This window comes from Somniosus microcephalus, unplaced genomic scaffold (genome assembly GCF_052327205.1).
Source record: "Somniosus microcephalus isolate GS21.2 unplaced genomic scaffold, FLI_Smic_1.0 unresolved_chr4, whole genome shotgun sequence".
NCBI classification, from domain to species: domain Eukaryota; kingdom Metazoa; phylum Chordata; class Chondrichthyes; order Squaliformes; family Somniosidae; genus Somniosus; species Somniosus microcephalus.
Window position 1 is genome coordinate 15,428,263 of NW_028225182.1, and position 15,392 is coordinate 15,443,654.

The window sequence follows — 15,392 nt, forward strand, 5'->3', positions numbered from 1 at the left end:
TGTAGGACATTGTCATATATCCCTATTGCCCTTATTGAGGGATTAAGGATATTGTCATATATCCCTATTGCCCTTATTGAGGTATTGGAGGATATTGTCATATATTCCTATTGCCCTTATTGAGGTATTGTAGGATATTGTCATATATCCCTATTGCCCTTATTGAGGTATTGTAGGATATTGTCATATATTCCTATTGCCCTTATTGAGATATTGTAGGATATTGTCATATATCCCTATTGCTCTTATTGAGGTATTGGAGGATATTGTCATATATCCCTATTGCCCATATTGAGGTATTGGAGGATATTGTCATATATCCCTATTGCCCTTATTGAGGTATTGGAGGATATTGTCATATATCCCTATTGCCCTTATTGAGGTATTGGAGGATATTGTCATATATCACTATTGCCCTTATTGAGGTATTGGAGGATATTGTCATATATTCCTATTGCCCTTATTGAAGTATTGAAGGATATTGTCATATATCCCTATTGCCCTTATTGAGATATTGTAGGATATTGTCATATATCCCTATTGCCCTTATTGAGGTATTGGAGGATATTTTCATATATCCCTATTGCCCTTATTGAGGTATTGTAGGATATTGTCATATATCCCTATTGCCCTTATTGAGGCATTGGAGGATATTGTCATATATCCCTATTGCCCTTATTGAGGTATTGGAGGATATTGTCATATATCCCTATTGCCCTGATGTGGAATATGAGAAGCACAGGACATAGAAACAGGAAGAGGCCCTTCAGCCCATCGAGCCTGTTCCTTCATTCAATGAGATCGTGGCTGATCTGTGTCCTAACTCCATCCACCCGACTTAGCTCCAGATCCCTTAATACCCTTGGCGATGATAAATCTATCGACCTCAGGTATGAAATTATTATTTGCGCTGACTTCTACTGCTTTTTGTGGGAGAGGGTTCCACACTTCTACCACCCTTTGTGTGAAGAAGTGTTTCCTAAATTCTCTCCTGAATGGCCTGGCTCTGATTTTAAGGTTATTACCCGTTGTTCGAGACTCCTCCACCAGTGGAAATAGTTTTTCTCTGTCTATCCTATCAATTCCTTTCAAAATCCTGGAAACCTCAATCAACTCACACCTTAACCTTCTATATTCCAGGAACAGAAGCCAGGTTTATGTAATCTCGCCTCATACTTTAACCCTTGGTCCCAGTTAACATGCTCCAAGTCCAGGATATCCTTTACCAGGTGCGGTGCCCAGAACTGTACACAGTGCCCCAGATGAGATCTAACCAGGGCTTTGTAAAGCTCTAGCAATCCCCCTTGTATTCTGGCCCTCTCGATATAAAGGGGGAGAAATTGGGTGAGTAGTGCCACCTGTTAGCGCCTAAAGAGGCAGGCAGTGGCTGTTGCGCCACTGGCTGCACCTCCCGCGATATTCAGGAGGGGCGCTAGTGGTGGCGTTAGCCTGTTGCGCTGCGCCGCCACCGATGACGTCATCGATGTGCGCAGTGCCCCGTTCGCGATATTTGGTAGCACCCGGTTCACGGGGCCTTACTGTGCCGGCAGTGGCGCAAGTTAAGGTGGAGGTGCGGGGCGGCCGCCTGTCAGCACCTCCGTCCCCGGCCTCCTAACCCCACCCCCCGCGGCATTGCCAGCTGTTTCCCGAGAGCCCGGCACTTCTTGGTGCCGGGCTCATTTCCCAGCACTCGCGATTGGTGTTCGCGCTGTTGCAGGCACCTCCCCCTTAACAGTGGGAGGAAGGCCTGCAGTACCGCAGCGTGCCATGCCGCAGCGTGTGGCACTGCGGCACGTTGCACTGCGATAATCAGTTTCAGCGCCCTAAGAGGGACGCGGAGCGCCTCGAGTCTCGCCCCGTGTCCCTCGAGGGGCACTGAAACTGAATTTCTGGCGATCGGTATTACTACGATCGCTGCGCTAAATCCTGCGCTCAGGCGACTTTTGCTCCACTTTGGCGCCCGAACCCAATTTCTAGGCAAAGGCTCACATTCCATTGGCTTTGTTGATTATTTTTTGTACCTGATCACTATATTTTAGTGATCTCTTTACACAAACCCCTAAATGTCTTTGGACCTTCACTGCTCCCAGCTTTCCAACATTTAAACAATACTCACATCTGTCTTTCTTTGGTCCAGAATGGATGACCTCACATTTAACTGTGTTGAATTCCACCTGCCACAGTTTTGCCCACTCAGTTAATCTATCAATGTCTCTTTGTAATTTTATGCTCCCCTCTGCACTACTTACTGTGCCACCTATCTTTGTGTCATCGGCAAACCTGGATATATGGCTCTCTATTATGTTATCCCTGTCATTAATAAATATAGTGAATAGTTGACCCCCCAGCACAGATTCTTGTGGACACCACAAGTCACTTCCTTCCAATTCGAGTACATTTCCACTGTCCCTACTCTCTGTCTCCCACCGCCTAACCAATCTCCTAATGAGCCCAATAATTTGCCTTCAATTCCATGACCTTTAATTTTAGCTAACAGTCTCTTATACGGAACCTCATTGAATCCATTCTGGAAGTCCATATACAACATATCCACAGACATTCCTCTGTCTACTACTTCAGCTAATTCCTCAAAATTCAATGAGGTTCGTTAGACATGACCTGCCCTCTACACATCCATATTGCCTCTCTCTAATCAACTCACATTTCTCTCCGTGCTCAGTCGCTTTGTCCTTGGCTGTAGGAGATTGTCATATATTCCTATCTCCCGTGTGGATGTATTACAGGATATTGTCAAACATCCTTTATCTCCAATACAAGTTCGAGGTGAAGGGAAACAGTGAAAAAACCTTTGACTTCGTTCAATAAAGTTATAATCAATCAGATACTGAAATATAACCCCTTCCATGCAGTGTATATGAGATATCGGTACCAATAAAACTCACACACCCCAGAGATACCGGCTTTGCTCCTCAAAGAGTCGATTTGAAGAGTTCCCCTTTTTTATTACTCTGAGCTTCAGATTGCTGTATTATTATATTTTTCATATTGGGACACGTGTGGGAATCATAAACCATCACTCCCTCCCTGTGTGTACCCTGATGATACAGTGGTTCTCATTTGTTCGGGAAGCCTTGGATGTTTGATCGCTTCCAACCTTTATTACAAAGACAACGTTTGTCTCTTCTCCACACGAGCAGTCGAAATTCCTGCTTCACACTCCCCTCTGCTGTGATAAAAGTCTGTCTCTTTCAGTGTGTGTCTTTCTCTCGTGTGTTTTAAACTTGCTCCATCCGGATGGACGACCCGGCATCAAACTCGGCACCAGCTAAGAACACGGCAACGGCACACCCAGCCCCGTTGACCCTGCAAAGTCCTCCTCACCAACATCTGGGCAATTGTGCCAGAATTGGGAGAGCTGTGACACAGACTAGTCAAGCAACAGCCTGACATAGTCATAGTCACAGAATCTTACCTTTCAGCCAATGCCCCAAACTCCTCCATCACTATCCCTGGGTATGTCCTGTCCCACCGGCAGGACAGACCCACCAGGGGTGGCGGCACTGTGGTATACAGTCGGGAGGGAGTGGCCCTGGGAGTCCTCAACATTGACTCCGGACCCCATAAAAGTCTCGTTGCTTCAGGTCAAGCATGGGCAAGGAAACCTCCTGCTGATTACCACCTCCCTCCCACCCTCAGCTGATGAATCAGTGCTCCTCCATGTTGAACACCACTTGGAAGAAGCACTGAGAGTAACAAGGGCACAGAATGTACTCTGGGTGGGGGACTTCAATGTCCATCACCATGAGTGGTTCGGTAGCACCACTACTGACCGAGCTGGCTGAGTCTGGAAAGACATATCAGCCAGTCTGGGCCTGTGGCAGGTGGTGAGAGAACCAAAATGAGGGAAAAACCTACTTGACCTCGTCCTCACCAATCTACCTGTCGCAGATGGATCTTTCCATGACAGCATTGGCAGCAGCGACCACCGCACAGTCACTGAGGAGACGACGTCACGTCTTCACACCAAGAACACCCTCCATCATGTTGTGTGGCACTACCACCGTGCTAATTGGGACAGATTCAGAGCAGATCTAGCAGCTCCAAACTGGGCATCCATGCGGCGCTGTGGGCCATCAGCAACAGCAGAATAGTATTCAACCACAATCTGTACCACCAAGGCCTGGCCTGGTTCAATAAGGAGTGCAGAAAACCATGCCAGGAGTAGCAGCAGGCATACCAAAAATGAAGTGCTAAAAAGCGGAAACAGCATGCTATAGACAGGGTGAAGTGATCCCACAATCAATGGATCAGACCAAAGCTCTGCAGTCCTGCCACATTCAGTCGTGAATGGTGGTGGACAATTAAACAACTAACGGGAGGAGGAGGCACCATGAATATCCCCATCCTCAATGATGGCGGAGCCCAGCACGTGAGTGCAAAAACACGGCTGAAGCGTTTACCACCACGTTTATCACCATCTCACCCCCTCTCACTCTCTCTTCGCCCTCTCTCTCTCCCTCCCCTCTCTCTCCCTCCCCTCTCTCTCCCGCCCCCTCTCTCTCCCGCCCCCTCTCTCTCCCGCCCCCTCTCTCTCCCGCCCCCTCTCTCTCCCGCCCCCTCTCTCTCCCGAACCCGTTCTCTCTCTACCTCCGTTCTCTCGCTCATCCTCTCTCTCACTCCCTCCCCGCTCTCTCTCCCTCCCCCTCTCTCTCCCTCCCCACTCCCTCTCTTTCTCTCCCTCCCCCTCCCTCTCTTTCTCTCTCTCCCTCGCTCCCCCCCTCTCCCACCCTACGATTCACACTGTTGTCTCCCTATTAATGTGTCCAGTTTTAGATGTGGCCGTGTAATAATACTGAGTAATGTCGATGTAATGAGTACAGACTCTGAACACAAAGCTTCCTGTGGGTAATTGGGGAGAGGAACACCAGCAGACTCTGCAGGAATTCCCACTGGGAGCACAAATTCATAACATCAACTAGTTTATGTCGATTAGATTTGATTGGCTTTCAGGGATATATTTTTACATCAATTTAAACATCAACCCACAGCTGTACGATGGGGTTAATTATGAGGTCATTGTGATGAAATATTCCATTCATCACTGCCTGTGACTGTGGTTGGTTTCAGGTTCCCCCTTACCATTGTATTGCCTGTGACTGGTTGGTTTCAGGTTTCTCCTCACCATTGTATTGTGTATTGGAATGTATTGAATGTGTTGTGTGTAGGGCTCCGCCCATACCTGGCCTCTATGTAAGCCAGCTCAGTCTGGCCTCACAGCCAGTACTGCAGACCTCCAGGGAAGATACCTCTCTCCACTGCGTGTTATCTTCTAAGTTAATAAAAGCCTTGTTTTGTTTCGCTAACATCGAGTCTCGGGATGATTGAGGCACATCAATGTTATTAACTTATTTTTCAACACAATGGATCAACTCCTGAAACCCGAACGTTTGGATTTGGATCAGCATGCTCCGGACGCATCAGCACGCTTCGGACACTGGTTTATGTGTATGGAATTCTTCCTGGACAATTCCGCAGCCGTCAAAGACGCTACGGACGCTGCGAGTATGAAACTCGGAATTCTGCGGAATTGGGTAAGCCACCAGGTTTACCCCCTCATCCAAGACGCCGACACGTACCTGGCCGCCTGCGACATCTTAAAGGCGCATTACCAGCAGCCTACGAATGAGGTGTATGCTAGGCATCTGCTCGCCACTTGCGCACAGCGACCTGGGGAATCGGTGGAGGAGTTCCTAGGCACCCTGAAAATGCTTGGCAAAGACTGCAAGTGCCGAGATGTAAAAGCCGCAGTGTACACCGACGAGCTTGTTCGCGATGCCTTTATCACAGGCCTCAGCTCCACTTACATCCGGCAAAGACTGCTGGAAAAAACGGGATTGGACCTGAAACAGGCTGCGGACACCGCGCGATCACTGGATGTGGCCCAGAGAAACTCGGACGCCTACTCTTCAGCCCGTGCCATCCACGCCGCCACGTGTGCACCAAGGGCGCCGCCATCTTGGAAGCCATCTTCCCCGCCCGGCAGCCCGACACCGTCGGGGCCCCGCTCTCCCCCCCAGAAGCCCTACGACAGCCGCGACGCGTCGGGGACCCAACTGCTACTTCTGCGGGCAGCCAAAGCACACCAGAAACCTGTGCCCGGCGAAAGGCACCACCTGCTTTAAGTGCGGTAAGAAGGGGCACTTTGGGAAGGTGTGCAGAGGGAACCCCGCTGGAAAACCAAAACCCGCCACCGCCGCGTGTGCGCCGTGGGAGCGGCCATCTTGGACGCCATCTTGCCCGACCTCGTGGGGTCGCCATCTTGTGAGCAGACAGCGCGGACGCCATCTTGTCTCGATCAGGGCCCTACAGTGGCATCGGTCACAGTGGACCAGACCAGGCCCCACCCGCTATCCAAATCAATGGTGGACATCGAGGTAAACGGGTGCGGGGTTAAATGTTTAATTGACAGTGGAAGCACGGAGAGTTTTATCCACCCGGAACTGGCACGACAACTCTCCCTAAAGGTGGTCCCTACTCGGGGTACCATCTCTATGGCTGATAAAACCCAGACATCGACCATTCTGGGTTACTGCATGGTACAATTGTCCATTAACGGGACTGTATACGATAATTTTAAAGTATTAATCATGAAGAATCTATGCGCGAGCGTGATCTTGGGCCTGGATTTCCAGTGCAACCACCAAAGCATCACGCTCAAGTACGGTGGGTCCCAGCCGCCCCTCACAGTGTGCGGCCTGGCTACCCTGAAGGTAAAGCCGCCTTCGCTATTCGCGAACCTCACCCCTAACTGCCGGCCAATAGCGACCAAAAGCAGGAGGTACAGCTGGGAGGACAGGCGGTTTATCGCAACCGAGGTAGACAGGCTCCTGAAAGAGCGCATTATTGAATGCAGCAATAGCCCGTGGCGCGCCCAAGTGGTGGTGGTAAGGGGTAGCGAGAAGAAATGGATGGTGATCGACTATAGCCAAACGATCAACAGGTACACCCAACTAGACGCCTACCCGCTACCCCGCATATCAGAAATGGTGAACCAAATCGCCCAATACCGGGCGTTCTCCACCATCGACCTCAAGTCAGCGTACCACCAGCTCCCTATCAGACCAGAGGACCGCCCGTACACCGCCTTCGAGGCGAATGGACGCCTCTACCAATTCCTCAGAGTCCCCTTTGGGGTGACGAATGGGGTCTCGGTCTACCAGAGGGAGATGGATCGCATGGTCGATGACCACCACTTGCAGGCAACCTTCCCCTACCTCGACAACGTCACCATCTGCGGTCACAACCAGCAGGATCACGACTCGAACCTCGAGAGGTTCCTGAAAACCGCACAAAAACTCAACCTCACCTACAACGAGGACAAGTGCGTTTTCAACACCACGCGCCTCTGCATACTAGGCAGCGTGGTGGAGAATGGGGAAATCGGACCAGACCCCGACCGATTGCGCCCCCTACGGGAGCTGCCCCTGCCCAACACTCCCAAAGCCCTGAAAAGGTGCCTGGGGTTATTTTCTTATTATTCCCAATGGGTCCCCAACTACTCCGACAAAGCCCGCCCCCTCGTGAAAGCATCCTCTTTTCCGCTCTCTGCTGAGGCCCACGCCGCCTTCAAAAGCATTAAGCAGGATATTGAGCGGGCCACGCTACAGGCAGTGGACGAGAACACTCCATTTCAAGTGGAAAGTGATGCGTCTGACTTTGCCTTGGCGGCCACCCTCAACCAGGCGGGGTGGCCCGTAGCTTTCTTCTCGAGGACCCTCCAAGGGCCCGAGATCAGACACTCCTCCGTGGAAAAGGAGGCCCAAGCCATCGTGGAGGCAGTGCGCCACTGGCGCCACTACCTAGCCGGCAAATGCTTCACCCTACTTACCGACCAGCGGTCGGTAGCGTTTATGTTCAATAACAAACAGAGGGGGAAGATCAAAAATGATAAGATTCTTAGGTGGCGGATCGAGCTCTCCACCTTCGAGTATGACATCATTTACCGGCCAGGGGCCCTTAACGAATCCCCAGATGCCCTCTCATGAGGGATGTGTGCCAGCGCCACCGGGATTCGGCTACAGACCCTCCACAACGACCTCTGCCACCCAGGGGTCACGCGGCTGTTCCACTTCATAAAGTCCCGCAACTTACCCTACTCGATTGAGGAAGTTCGGCCTCTGACCAGGAACTGCCGCACTTGCGCCGAGTGCAAGCCTCAGTTCTACCACCCTGATAGAGCCCACTTAATCAAAGCTACACGGCCCTTTGAGCGGCTCAGCTTGGATTTCAAGGGCCCCCTCCCGTCCGTCGACCGCAATGTTTACTTCCTGAACATTGTGGACGAATACTCCCGGTTCCCATTCGCCTTCCCCTGCCCAGACATGACCAGCGCCACGGTCATTAAATGCCTCAACAGCCTGTTCTGCCTGTTCGGTATGCCGAGATACATCCACACGGATAGGGGGGTGTCCTTCATGAGTGAAGAGCTACGCCAGTACATGCTGTCCAGGGGTATCTCCACGAGCCGTACCACCAGCTACAACCCCCGGGGTAACGGTCAAGTGGAGCGAGAGAACGGGACAGTATGGAAAGCAGTCACTCTAGCTCTAAGGACCAAGGGCCTCCCTATCTCCCGCTGGCAGGAAGTCCTCTCAGATGTGCTCCATTCGATACGGTCGCTATTGTGTACTGCCACTAATGCCACGCCTCATGAACGAATGTTTAGCTTCCCCCAGAAATCCACCTCAGGCGTATCCATGCCGTCATGGCTCTCCACCCCGGGTCCGGTATTCGTGCGAAGGCATGTGAGGGGCCATAAGACGGACCCTCTCGTGGAGCCAGTGCACCTAATCCACACCAACCCCCAATACGCGTATGTCCGGCACGCCGACGGAAGGGAGGACACCGTGTCAATAAAAGATGTCGCCCCAGCCGGTAACGACAACAACCACGGCAATAGCAGCAACAACGACCACAGCAACTCTTACCCACCCACTACTCTTTCATCACCCCCAGAAGAACATCGACCAACGGCACCCCCACCAACTACCCCTTCAACAACCCTGGCGGTACCCCCGGCAGAGACCCAGGAGGCCACCGGGGACACCCAGCCGACACCCGCGACACCACAACAGCCACGTCGGTCGCAGAGGACTACCAAACCCCCGAACAGACTAAATCTATAGAAGGGGTGAATGTGATTAAATATTCCATGCATCACTGCCTGTGACTGTGGTTGGTTTCAGGTTCCCGCTTACCATTGTATTGCCTGTGACTGTGGTTGGTTTCAGGTTTCTCCTCACCATTGTATTGTGTATTGGAATGTATGGAATGTGTTGTGTGTAGGGCTCCTCCCATACCTGGCCTCTATGTAAGCCAGCTCAGTCTGGCCTCACAGCCAGTACTGCCGACCTCCAGGGAAGATACCTCTCTCCACTGCGTGTTATCTTCTAAGTTAATAAAAGCCTTGTTTTGTTTCGCTAACATCGAGTCTCGGGATTATTGAGGCACATCAGTCATCATCAGCAGTGAGGTCATCAGCTGGCAGGTCAGGTGACCGCTTGAGCCACAAGGCATCACAACCCGATCTGTGACTGGATTCAGAGCCCAAACCCTGTCACAATGGCCTTTTCAAATCAACTTACTGGCTGCTGGAAAACACAGCAGGTAAACTTTGTGTTTGACCGCGAGGAGAGCGAGTGAGAGATTTACAAAACACAATCAACTCTTGTGAAGATCAGTGAGTAAAGGCTGAGAGCTCTGTGCTCGAGCAGACCGTGAGTTTATCAATAGGAGATAGGCCGAGAAATTCCTTTCCCCGAGAATGGGTGCGGGGATCGGGATGGGCTCGCAACACAGGCCCGTTCGGAGGACTGCAGGCTGTTTGCCAACTTCGTGCTGCCGACTCTGCTGAGCACTGAGCACGGGGGGGTGAATAACGCCAAGGGCGCGGGTCCGATCCCCGTACGGGCCATCAGCCTAATTTTATGGTCTTTCCGAAAATATAAAATACAAACTTTAGAAGGAAGCCAATGCAGACAGAATCTCACGGGGGATTTATTTGGATTAACATCCACTGCACCTTTGCCACCGGGGCTGAGAGACACATCTTTCTGTTTATTTGTCTTTCTGGGTTTGCTGATGAAAGTTGAACAGGCGGCCTGTTCCCGATAATGGTCACAAGCAGGTAAGAGACAGACAGAGTGGCTCTGACCCCGCGAGATGGGCAAAAGGCTTCAGTTCAGGAGAAATGCATCAATGAATTGTTCGTCCAGCACCGAGAGAGACAACATCCAGAGAAAAACACAGGAGGAAATCGATTTCAAGTGGATGCCTACCCGCACTTGGTGCCGTGCTTTCGCGAACACGTCTTTTGTGTGCTCGTCTAAAAAATGTCATTTTGTCCGAACAGTTTGCCTGTCGCGAAAGGATCTGAATTGCAAAGGAGCAGGCAGGAAAAACTGCATTGCTGTGCTTGCTGCAGCTTCCCTGGTGGTCTACTGGTTAGGATTCGGCGCTCTCATCGCCGCGGCCCGGGTTCGATTCCCGGTCAGGGAACAGTGCGTTTTGGGGCTGTTTGAATTGCCCGATTTGTAGAGCCTCTCAATCGAGCTTGAGCGCACCACAGTCCGGAAGGGTCAGCGCGCTACCTGCTTCCAGCACGATTTGCTGGAACCACAGTCTCTCCCGCAATTCTCCAAACACCGATGGATTCTTTGGGCGGTTGCCCGTGAGATGATGCCACACTGCAGGTGAGTTCGAACTTACTCGTCGCCACTGTAAAGTCTGCACCTCAATAATACACGCACTTCGGGAGAACAGTTTAACAGGTACTTTACTGAACAAGAGGCAGCTTGAAACTGAAACTACAGAAGCCTGCTAGGGCCTTTTATACAGGGGTGGTCACTGCCAGTACTGCAGTCTAAGACCAGTTATTCCCTTAAAGGTACATACACAACGGAGAACAATAAATCAACCGTCATTGATTCAGGCAGCAAACGGTCCAGCAACCGTGGTTGGTACGCAGATGCCTTCACCCTGTATGTCCGAAATTTCCAGCAACTGGGACAACAAGAATTCAGGTTCCACAGAGATTTGAACTCTGATTGCTGGATTCAGAGTCCAGAGTGCTAACCATTACGCCATGGAACCGTTGCTGAAGATTTCATTAGCTCTTTTCTCAAAATCAACAACATTAACGTCTCCACCATTCAACTTTGTCTCGGCCTGGTCTCATCCTTAACTTCAGCTTGCCCAATTGCCCCTCTGCTAAGCCTCGGTTCTGAGCAAATCACACAGCCGCCTTGATGGATCTTGGTTCTCAAAACGCTGCTTCTTTCTCACACTGCTCAGAGCAGCTTGTATTACAGTCCTGCCTGATAAAATGTGTTTCAACCTTGCAAGGCACTGCTGCACTAAAGAAATGCAATTATTAACTTTTTTCGAGAATACGAAGTGCAATGCCTACGTTTCAAGAAGCTCTGCTTTCAATTACAACAAGTATGCCAGCCGAATGCAGCTTGCAAAGAAAATGTTGAGCAATCTGCTGTGCAGTGAAATGAAGCACTGGACAATACACATCTTTCTCCCCCGCTTATTTGGAACTGGGAATGAGAGATTGAGCCTATCATCTGATGTCCAGAACAATAAATCAACCGTCATCGATTCAGGCAGCAAACGGTCCCGTAACCGTGGTTGGTATGCAGATGCCAATCTTGTATGTCCCAAATTTCCAGCAGCTGGGACAACAATAATTCAGGTTCCACCGAGATTTGAACTTGGATCGCTAGATTCAGAGTCCAGAGTGCTTACCATTACACCATGGAACCTTTGCTGAACAGTTCCTTAGATTCTTTTCTCAAAATCAACAACATTACCATCTCCACCATTATACTTTGTCTCGGCCTGGTCTCATCCTTAACTTCGGCTTGCCCACTTGCCCCTCTGCTAAGCTTCGGTTCTGAGCAAATCACACAGCTGCCTTGATGGCTATCGGTTCACAAATCTCAGCTTCTTTTTCACACTGCTCATGGCAGATTGCATTGCAGTCCTGCCAGGTAAAATGAGTATAATCTTTGCAAGGCACAGCTGCACGAAAGATAAGCAATTGTTAACTTTTTTCGAGAATACGAAGTGCAATGCCTACGTTTCAAGAAGCACTGCTTTCAATTTCAGCAAGTATGCCAGCCGAATGCAGCTTGCAAAGAAAATGTTGCACATTCTGCTGTGCAGTCAAACGAAGCACTGGACAACACACATCTTTCTCCCCCTCTTATTTGGAACTGGGAATAAGAGATTGAGCCTATCATCTGATGTCGAGAACAATAAACGAACCGTCATTGGTCCAGGCAGCAAACGGTCCCGCAACCGTGGTTGTTATGAAGATGCCAAGCTTGTATGTCCCAAATTTCCAGCAGTTGGGACAACAAGAATTCAGGTTCCACCGAGATTTGAACTCGGATCGCTGGATTCAAAGTCCAGAGTGCTCACCATTACACCATGGAACCTTTGCTGATACATTTATTTGAATCTTTTCTTAAAATCAACAACATTACCATCTCCACCATTATACTTTGTCTCGGCCAGGTCTCATCCTTAACTTCAGCTTGCCCACTTGCCCCTCTGCTAAGCCTCGGCTCTGAGTAAATCACACAGCTGCCTTGATGGCTATCGGTTCACAAATCTCAGCTTCTTTTTCACACTGCTCATGGCAGATTGCATTGCAGTCCTGCCAGGTTAAATGAGTATAATCTTTGCAAGGCACAGCTGCACGAAAGATAAGCAATTGTTAACTTTTTTCGAGAATACGAAGTGCAATGCCTACCTTTCAAGAAGCACTGCTTTCAATTTCAGCAAGTATGCCAGCCGAATGCAGCTTGCAAAGAAAATGTTGAGCATTCTGCTGTGCAGTCAAACGAAGCACTGGACAGCACACATCTTTCTCCCCCTCTTATTTGGAACTGGGAATGAGAGGTTGAGCCTATCATCTGATGTCGAGAACAATAAACCAACCATCATTGTTCCAGGCAGCAAACGGTCCCGTAAACGTGGTTGTTATGAAGATGCCAAGCTTGTATGTCCCAAATTTCCAGCAGCTGGGACAACAAGAATTCAGGTTCCACTGAGATTTGAACTCGGATCGCTGGATTCAGAGCCCAGAGTGCTTACCATTACACCACATAACCTTCGCTGAACGGTCCTTAGATTCTTTTCTCAAAATCAACAACATTACCATCTCCACCATTATACTTTGTCTCGGCCTGGTCTCATCCTTAACGTCAGCTTGCCCACATGCCCCTCTGCTAAGCTTCGGTTCTGAGCAAATCACACAGCTGCCTTGATGGCTATCGGTTCACAAATCTCAGCTTCTTTTTCACACTGCTCATAGCATCTTGTATTGCAGTCCTGCCAGGTAAAATGTGAATAATCTTTGCAAGGCACTGCTGCACGATAGATAAGCAATTGTTAACTTTTTTCGAGAATACAAAGTGCAATGTCTACATTTCAAGAAGCACTGCTTTCAATTTCAACAATATGCCAGCCGTATGCAGCTTGCAAAGAAAATGTTGAGCAATCTGCTGTGCAGTGAAATGAAGCACTGGACAATACACATCTTTCTCCCTGGCTTATTTGGAACTGGGAATGAGAGGTTGAGCCTATCATCTGATGTCCAGAACAATAAATCAACCGTCATCGATTCAGGCAGCAAACGGTCCCGTAACCGTGGTTGGTATGCAGATGCCAATCTTGTATGTCCCAAATTTCCAGCAGCTGGGACAACAATAATTCAGGTTTCACCGAGATTTGAACTCGGATCGCTGGATTCAGAGCTCAGAGGGCTTACCATTACACCATGGAACCCTCGCTCAACAGTCCTTAGATTCTTTTCTCAAAATCAACAACATTACCATCTCCACCATTTTACTTTGTCTCGGCCTGGTCTCATCCTTAACTTCAGCTTGCCCACTTGCCCCTCTGCTAAGCTTCGGTTCTGAGCAAATCACACAGCTGCCTTGATGGCTATCGGTTCACAAATCTCAGCTTATTTTTCACACTGCTCATGGCAGATTGCATTGCAGCCCTGCCAGATAAAATGAGTATAATCTTTGCAAGGCACAGCTGCACGAAAGATAAGCAATTGTTAACTTTTTTCGAGAATACGAAGTGCAATGCCTACGTTTCAAGAAGCACTGCTTTCAATTTCAGCAAGTATGCCAGCCGAATGCAGCTTGACAAAGAAAATGTTGAGCATTCTGCTGTGCAGTCAAACGAAGCACTGGACAACACATATCTTTCTCCCCCTCTTATTTGGAACTGGGAATGAGAGGTTGAGCCGATCATCTGATGTCGAGAACAATAAACGAACCGTCATTGGTCCAGGCAGCAAATGGTCCCGCAACCGTGGTTGTTATGAAGATGCCAAGCTTGTATGTCCCAAATTTCCAGCAGCTGGGACAACAAGAATTCAGATTCTACCGAGATTTGAACTCGGATCGCTGGATTCAAAGTCCAGAGTGCTCACCATTACACCATGGAACCTTTGCTGATAAATTTATTTGAATCTTTTCTTAAAATCAACAACATTACCGTCTCCACCTTTACACCTTGTCTCGGCCAGGTCTCATCCTTAACTTCAGCTTGCCCACTTGCCCCTCAGCTAAGCCTCGGTTCTGAGTAAATCACACAGCTGCCTTGATGGCTATCGGTTCACAAATCTCTGTTTCTTTTTCATACTGCTCATAGCATCTTGTATTGCAGTCCTGCCAGATAAAATGTGAATAATCTTTGCAAGGCACTGCTGCAAGATAGATAAGCAATTGTTAACTTTTTTCGAGAATACGAAGTGCAATGTCTACATTTCAAGAAGCACTGCTTTCAATTTCAACAAGTATGCCAGCCGAATGCAGCTTGCAAAGAAAATGTTGAGCAATCTGCTGTGCAGTGAAATGAAGCACTGGACAATACACATCTTTCTCCCCCGCTTATTTGGAACTGGGAATGAGAGGTTGAGCCGATCATCTGATGTCCAGAACAATTAATCAACCGTCATCGATTCAGGCAGCAAACGGTCCCGTAACCGTGGTTGGTATGCAGATGCCAATCTTGTATGTCCCAAATTTCCAGCAGCTGGGACAACAATAATTCAGGTTCCACCGAGATTTGAACTTGGATCACTGGATTCAGAGTCCAGAGTGCTTACCATTACACCATGGAACCTTTGCTGAACAGTTCCTTAGATTCTTTTCTCAAAATCAACAACATTACCGTCTCCACCATTATACTTTGTCTCGGCCAGGTCTCATCCTTCACTTCAGCTTGCCCCTCTGCTAAGCTTCGGTCTGAGCAAATCACACAGCTGCCTTGATGGCTATCGGTTCACAAATCTAAGCTTATTTTTCAAACTGCTCATGGCAGATTGCATTGCAGTCCTG

The 15,392-nt window shown here is 49.2% G+C and overlaps 4 non-coding genes across 4 annotated transcripts; 1 reads left to right on the forward strand and 3 right to left on the reverse strand.

Moving 5' to 3' along the window:
* Positions 1 to 10,446: 10,446 nt before the first annotated feature.
* trnae-cuc (transfer RNA glutamic acid (anticodon CUC)) lies at positions 10,447 to 10,518 on the forward strand. Its single transcript has one exon. It is a non-coding gene; the product is annotated as a tRNA-Glu (tRNA).
* A 1,877-nt stretch (positions 10,519 to 12,395) lies between these two features.
* Positions 12,396 to 12,467, reverse strand: trnaq-uug (transfer RNA glutamine (anticodon UUG)). The gene has a single exon. It is a non-coding gene; the product is annotated as a tRNA-Gln (tRNA).
* A 1,960-nt stretch (positions 12,468 to 14,427) lies between these two features.
* trnaq-uug (transfer RNA glutamine (anticodon UUG)) lies at positions 14,428 to 14,499 on the reverse strand. The gene has a single exon. It is a non-coding gene; the product is annotated as a tRNA-Gln (tRNA).
* A 606-nt stretch (positions 14,500 to 15,105) lies between these two features.
* On the reverse strand, positions 15,106 to 15,177 carry trnaq-cug (transfer RNA glutamine (anticodon CUG)). The gene has a single exon. It is a non-coding gene; the product is annotated as a tRNA-Gln (tRNA).
* Positions 15,178 to 15,392: the final 215 nt, after the last annotated feature.